The sequence below is a fragment of the Monopterus albus genome, unplaced genomic scaffold (assembly GCF_001952655.1).
Source record: "Monopterus albus unplaced genomic scaffold, M_albus_1.0 scaffold493.1, whole genome shotgun sequence".
NCBI classification, from domain to species: domain Eukaryota; kingdom Metazoa; phylum Chordata; class Actinopteri; order Synbranchiformes; family Synbranchidae; genus Monopterus; species Monopterus albus.
In genome coordinates this window covers 17,100-24,419 of record NW_018128373.1, presented here as the reverse complement: position 1 = coordinate 24,419, position 7,320 = coordinate 17,100, and positions in this window count along the sequence as shown.

Genomic DNA, 7,320 nt, shown 5'->3' with positions numbered 1-7,320 from the left:
TCCACTTGAGGCAGGAACTCTCCACTAACCTGAAGGGAACAAGCCACCCTTTTCAGACTGAGAACCATGGCCTCGGATTTGGAGGTGCTGATTCTCATCCCAGCCACTTCACACTCGGCTGCAAACTGCCCCAGTGCACGCTGGAGGTCCTGGTTTGATGGGGCCAACAGGACAACGTCGTCTGCAAAAAGCAGAGACGAGATCCTGTGGTCCCCAAACCGGACTCCCTCCGGCCCCTGGCTGCACCTAGAAATTCTGTCCATAAACATAATGAACAGAACCGGTGACAAAGGGCAGCCCTGCTGGAGTCCAACATGCACTGGAAACAAGTCTGACTTACTGCCGGTGATGCGAACCAAGCTCCTGCTCCGGTCGTACAGGGACCGGATGGCCCTTAGCAAAGGTGCCCCGGATTCCGTACTCCTGGAGCACCTCCCACAGGGCGCTGCGAGTGACACGGTCGAATGCCTTCTCCAGATCCACCTGCAGAGCAGTTAATAGTTTATTAGTGTTTGCACTGGAGTCCTGTGCATTTTCACATGTGTTGGTGAAAAGTGAGACAAAGATGCACATAGCAGTTTAACATTAGCAAGTGACCAATCTACAGTATGTAATTCCAAGACATTACATGTACAGTAGCTTGTCAAGCTTCTCAACTGACTCTCTGCAAAAAAGTGTTTTTCAGTCAAATCTCAGCAACAAGCAGTAATTCAAATCAGTTTGAAAAGTATCCTCTGATATTAAAGACATCTTGTACAGTAATATTAACACATCTTGGTGGAGTATAGCTGTATAGTATAAATGCTGTTTTTACTTGAAATGACATGTCTCTGAACTTTCAATTTTATACTTCCTTTAAATGAACATCTGCCACCAATAGCACTCAATTGTGCTAAATATTGATATGAGCAAAATAAGAAAAGCTACAATTTTTTTTATTTATTTTACATTTGTTTTAATGAAATAATAGCTCCAAACCTGGAGATGAGCCACAAGGATAAATAAATCTGAGGGAGGCACAAGATGATTTTTATTGGTTACACATTTGTTACAATGTTGTGTTATTGTAAAATCCTGAACATTTTCCCCTCCTTAAATAAAATAAGGAAGCTATTTTTTTGGTTTACACTGACATAGAAATCTCTTTGTTTGTGGGAGCAACACAAGTTATTAAGAGATACACTGAAAATGATGTGCAGTCAAATAGATATTGCTTCCATTGTAAGGGGCACGAGTCAAAAAAAGAGACACCACAGTGTTCAAACTACCACTTGTCACCTGACTCATCTAATCAGAAACAAGAGACAGTACGTGTGTGGTAAATAAAGGATTAAAAAAATAGAGCATTCAAAATTTCTGAAGAAATTTTAGATGTGCGAGCTCCAACCACTACTGCCACCTCCCCTCGTGCTACCTGGCTGGGCGCTATGGTCTCTGAGCTGTCAGTCAGACTTGCAGAACACAGCAGTACAAGGTTTGTCCACACATGATGAAATAAGACCCACTGACAACACATTGAAACATCATATAAAGAATTATGTGGGATTTGGTTGAATCAGGACATAATACAACAAAATGCATATAAGTCTTAGAGCAGAGCAAGTGACAGGAATAATAACAGAAAGAGAGAGAGGGAGAGATGGAGTGACAAGGTGCGTGTCCATTGGACCACAAGCGCCTGCAGAGAGTGGTAAAGACTGTGGAGAAGATCACCAGGACTCCACTGCCCTCTCTGCAGAGCATTTACTACCACAGGGTGCATAGGAAAGCTGCCCCTATCCTCAAGTACGCCACCCACCCCCAGCACGGACTGTTCATACCCCTGCCCTCCGATCGGGGGCTCAGAAGTGTGAAATGCAAAACTAGATTTGAGTTATTGCTCATCTACTTTATATTTCACTTGTTTTATGTGGCATTCATGTGGACAGCAAAGTAAGAATTTCTTTGTACAGGGAAACATGTTTCCTAACTGTGCATATGACAAATAAACATATGATTCAACTATCATTAAAGTGTATTGTTGCCAACTTTCACAAAACTTTCAAGTCCAGCTTCATTCAAATGTGATGCGTCATGTTTCCAGGAATAGGAAAATATGATCCTGTGTCGTGCCAAATATATCTCCTCAGGTTACCACGTTTATACACATTTAGATTTATGTGACAGTAGAAAAACTATTAAAGTAGTGCATCTTCGGCTACAGTGGCTCTTATATTCAACATTTTGTGGGTCTGTTCTTGCGTTCTTGTGCATGTGAATCAACTTTAGTGCAATGCTATAACAGTAAGTTATGCTGAGACATAGCAGAGAAGTGACATCACCTGTTCTCATTCATGTTGTACTTCTTTTGGACACACCCACTAATCATTCAAAGTGAGGGTGAAAAAGTAAACAAAATTAAGTATTTAATAACTGATCGAACCTCCTTTGGCAGCAATAACCTCAAACAAGCACTTCTAGTAACTGTGGATCAGACCTACTCAACACTCAGAAGGAATACTGAACCATTCTTCATTGTAGAACTGCTTCAGCGCAGACATTCCTAGGATTTCTGGTGTGAGCGGCTTTCTTGAGTGTCTCTATTGAGTTAGAATCTGTGCTTCAACTTGATCGCTCCAAAAAGTGGATTTTCCTTGTTTGAAGTCACTCTGTAATGTTCTGCTACATCACCAAACTACTACTGAACTTCAGCTGGTGAACAGCCACCCTGACATTACGACATTACGCTGTTAATAAACTTGGAATTAATTTTTCCTTTCGATAATGGCAAACTGTCCAGTCCCAGAAGCAGCAAAGCATGATGCTTCCTCCATGGTGTCGAGATCAAGTAATTTCTTTAAGCCTTTAGAAGAAGCAGCTTTATTTATTGTGACACACACAATGAAATTATGTTTAGAGCAGAGGCCCTGGGCCGCCGTGTGCATACGCACCACCATCACGGGCAACTTGGGGGCGTTCAGTGTCTTGCCCAAGGACACTTTGACATGTGGATTGCAGGCACCGAGACTTTGAAGCCCCACTACTGAGGAGAGTAGCCACAGTACTAAATCGTCTCTGTTTACAGACAGTTAGTCTAAATGTGGGTTGATGAATAATAAAACACTTGAATATTACTTTGTAATGCTTTCCAGCTTGATCGTAAGCTTTCTGAGCACAGTTCACATCAGCATATGTTTCAAGGAAATAGCAAGCTCAAAATAGTGTCAAAAAAGCTCTAACCTTTACAAACTGCAAAATTAAATGTGATGTACACAATAATCCATCAGTAATTATAATACTGGAAAATATGATATACATTAATGTTAAGTAAAAGATCAGAGTAACTTCTTCCACCACTGGTGTTTATGCACTAGTAGTTAAAATAGCTTGTGTTTGTTTCTACTAAATTAGATGGTCAAAGGTGAAGACCACGTTTTAAAACAAATGTATACATTATTAGATGCGTTTTTGCCACTGCATTTTTTTACATCACAGCTCATATTTTGTTATACGAGAGTTATGTGAAATATGCCAATGTTAAATTGTCAGCAAGTGTTCAAGATCTGTGTACACATACACACACACACACACACACACACACACACACATATGGTATGAACAACAGAGGTATCTGCCAAAAACAATAACTCATGGTACAAGTCATAAATCTGTTTGTCTTTACAACCTAACCTTTAGAAAAGAGAGACATCCTGACGCCAAGGCCATGCGTGACAAATACACACCTACGCACATGCGTGTGAGCAGAGAGCTCAGAGATGTCACGCATTAAAACACAGCTGCATGCACTGACACACACTTGCACCATATAATTCTTAGATTCCTGCACACACACACCTTGAGTTTTGTACTCATAAGATATCTGGACGATGCCATCATCTGCGAGCTAGGGAGCAAAGCCCTCAGAGCTGTCTGATGGATGCACTGTCATTTAGAGGGGCAGCGTCATGTCCAACACCAATGTCCAGACACTGTTTTCAGTTGTGATCCATCCTCATGTCAAAAGTGTAGAACACACAGAAACAACTTCATTAGCTCACTGGCATGCTCACTTTGAAATCTGAGCTCATATTTTTCTTTAGGCACACAATGTTTATCAGGAAGACAATTAACTTTAACCATCAAATCCAAGGCAGTTTCCTTTGCTCTCAGTGGGAGTTCACAAAAGAAACACAAACTGCCAAACCAAAAGTGCACAGCTTTAAAGATATCAAGTAAACCCTAGTGTTTGCTAAAATTTAGTGACACACTTCCACTTGTGAGTCCAGAATGTCTAGAACACTCACAGTTCTGGCTTTATGTCCTCGGCACTTATTTATACTTGCACATCCTTAAATCTTGACTTATAGATACAAATTTATTTTCACATTAAGTTGTAGCTGCTGTTTTCTGCTTGTTTTGTCATTAGTGTACTTCCAAACCCAATCAGTGACACTGAATTCAAAGTAACAATATATTATACATGTGTTTTTGCTCTTATAAACATTAAGAAGATATGAACTTTTAGCCTTTTATTCTAAGGCAACTGCAGTGTTAGGCTGATCAGAATTACGTATTCAACAGAAGCATGACTTTAAATGAAAGGTAGTAAATTTGGTTTATCATTAAAGAAACAGTTTGTAAACATTGCATGTGCATTTCAAGTACAATAGCACAAGTTTTGTACTGTACAATTTTTAGGTACTCAATTTTGACCTACTTTATACTTAACTATGTTTCAAATGTGATGCAATAGTTGCTAATTTGCAGAATACAACTTCACACCAGATCACTTCATAAAATATGATGCATTGATATTAATTTAACTAGTTAAAATGACAAATATATTAAAAATTAGCTTACATGTTAATGCATTAGTAATAATAAACTCATGATGTAAAATATATAATGAAACCCACCTACTGCATAAAAAGTACTTTTACTTTGAAAGAATTGTTTTGCTCAAAATTGTAATGCTGAACTTTTACTTAAAGTAAGATGTAAATACTTCTATAACTAAGAAAGGTGCAGATTAAGTATACAGTCTATGGTATCTTATGAAGCCCTATCTGGTGTATGGCGCCATCTAGTGGTAGCATCTGAAAACAAGTAGGCCAATATGTTCACTTTTCACACACACTAGGTAAGTCGGTAGGTAGGTACAGTAGGTACTTTATTGATCCCTCATTGGGGAAGTCTCAGTGTTTCAGCATCAATGGAGAACAAACAACATAACACCATGAGAAACAAACACCACACACATATCTTGATTTCAGTACCTCACTCACAGAATATAAATTTTATTCCCATTTATGATATTTCTGCTTTTGCCGATCCAAAATTTATGTTAAATTTATGTTAAATTTGTAGGGCCCCTGAAGGATTTTTCTTACCAGTTTTATCACCAAAGACAACTTTAGTGAGGTTTAATGCTATTGTGAATAAATTCCTCACTACACCATGCGTTATTATAACACTTAATGTTGGATGTTTTCTTATGCATGGTACAATTATCTATAACATACCATGGCCTTCTCTCTACCACACCCCCGTCCATCACCACCACCACACACTCTGCACTCAGACAACACCCCTTCTTTAGACCAGACCTCGTTGCCTAGCAACATCCTGCCAGTAGCCCAGGGGGCGGGAACAAGGCACTTGGCTTCCTCAGTAATTATAGTGCATGTGTGTGTATATGTAGGCTGTGTTTCTGGGCCACCGCAGGTGTGTCTGTGTGTGTCTGTAGTGCGGCTATGAAAACATGCTTAGGCTACAAACAAAAAGAAACAGAAAACCACACGAGCAGAGTGTATATCAGGCCTGTCATAGCAGCCATGTTCAGTACAGTTATTTGTCTTTGGGCCAAAATCACCAAGTCCTGGTAAGAAATGTGTTAGTATATGCCTAACACTCATCAATAAGACTACATAAAAAACATATTTGTTGATATGTTATAATTGTTTCTAAGTCAGTGTTGTTAAAAAGCCGCAAAATGTTGAAAGCTAAAGTTACTAATTTTTGCATATTTTGATGTAACACAAAGAACGCATGAACTCTTCATCAGTACTGAACACCTTTAAACACCATCCTGACTTTGTGCAAATGTGACAGGTGCATTTTAGTGAGACCTGTACTGGATGAGAGCCTATAATCTTAAATATTTCCCTTATGTGCCAGGAACAAAACCTCGCCAGACTTTCTACTAATGATATTTTTTGTTCAGTGAACCACAGCTATGACTCTACTGGACTAAAGTCCCTCATGACTCAGGGGTAAGTTTTTATGAAAAAGACAACCGGCAAAGGAGAGCCCCTTGCCCCAGGATGATAGTACATCAACATGTGGCTCTGTTTGCCAGGATGAATTTATTTAACATACAGATTTATTTTTAAGATTCTGAAAGGGGTTTTGGCATGTGGGTGAAAGACATGACTTCTGTTCCAGACTGTTACACAAGCAAGAAACTTCCGTGCTGCTGCAACAAATAACTTTTTCACCTATGTTCTCTATTTGCTCCTCTCTAGCCAAATATGCATGATTCAATTTTTAGTCCGAGTCCTGTCCAAAAGCATTTTTTAGACACTAGCAGCAATGTAATTTTTATAGCCAAATATTATTATGGTATGGCTACTTTGTTTACTTTAAACATAACAATTGCATTGTATATTTATTTTTACAAAACCCAGATATACTCAGTTTACTATAAGAAATGGTAAATATTCACATTTGAGAATTATGAACAACCAAAAAGTTAATTTGGCACCTTTGCTTAAAATGACTTTGATGTATCATCAAAATTGCTGTTGATAAATTTTCTGTTGACTGTTATCTAATAGTTATATTACAATTCTAGTAAACTGATAAAAGTCATAAAATCATCCCAAGAGGCTCACACTAACAAATGATTGACATTTGGAAAATAAAAACTTAAAATATTAATTACTGAATTTATTGAGTATTGATTTTATTGACCGACTAAATGATTAATTGACTAATTGTTTCAGCCTTGTAATGAATTACTCTGATACTGCCATAAAAGCTCCAAAGTTGTCTATACAGACAGGGAAATAAGTGGAACAAGGACTTGTGACAGAACGGACATTAACAAAATAAAAGCATTTCAGCAGAGGCAACACTGTGATATTTTTACTAGTTACAAATGCCCTTTTTTTCCTTTTGTAGTTTAACCATGGCTGTCATATTATGACACCAAAGTGGAAATACACGCACGCGCCTCTCTTTCCCGTTCGCCCAACCCCCCACAGCACAGAAGTAACCGCCCTATCCTATCGCTCTCACACCAACATGACTAACAACACCGCCGCTTCAACCGAGAGGAAC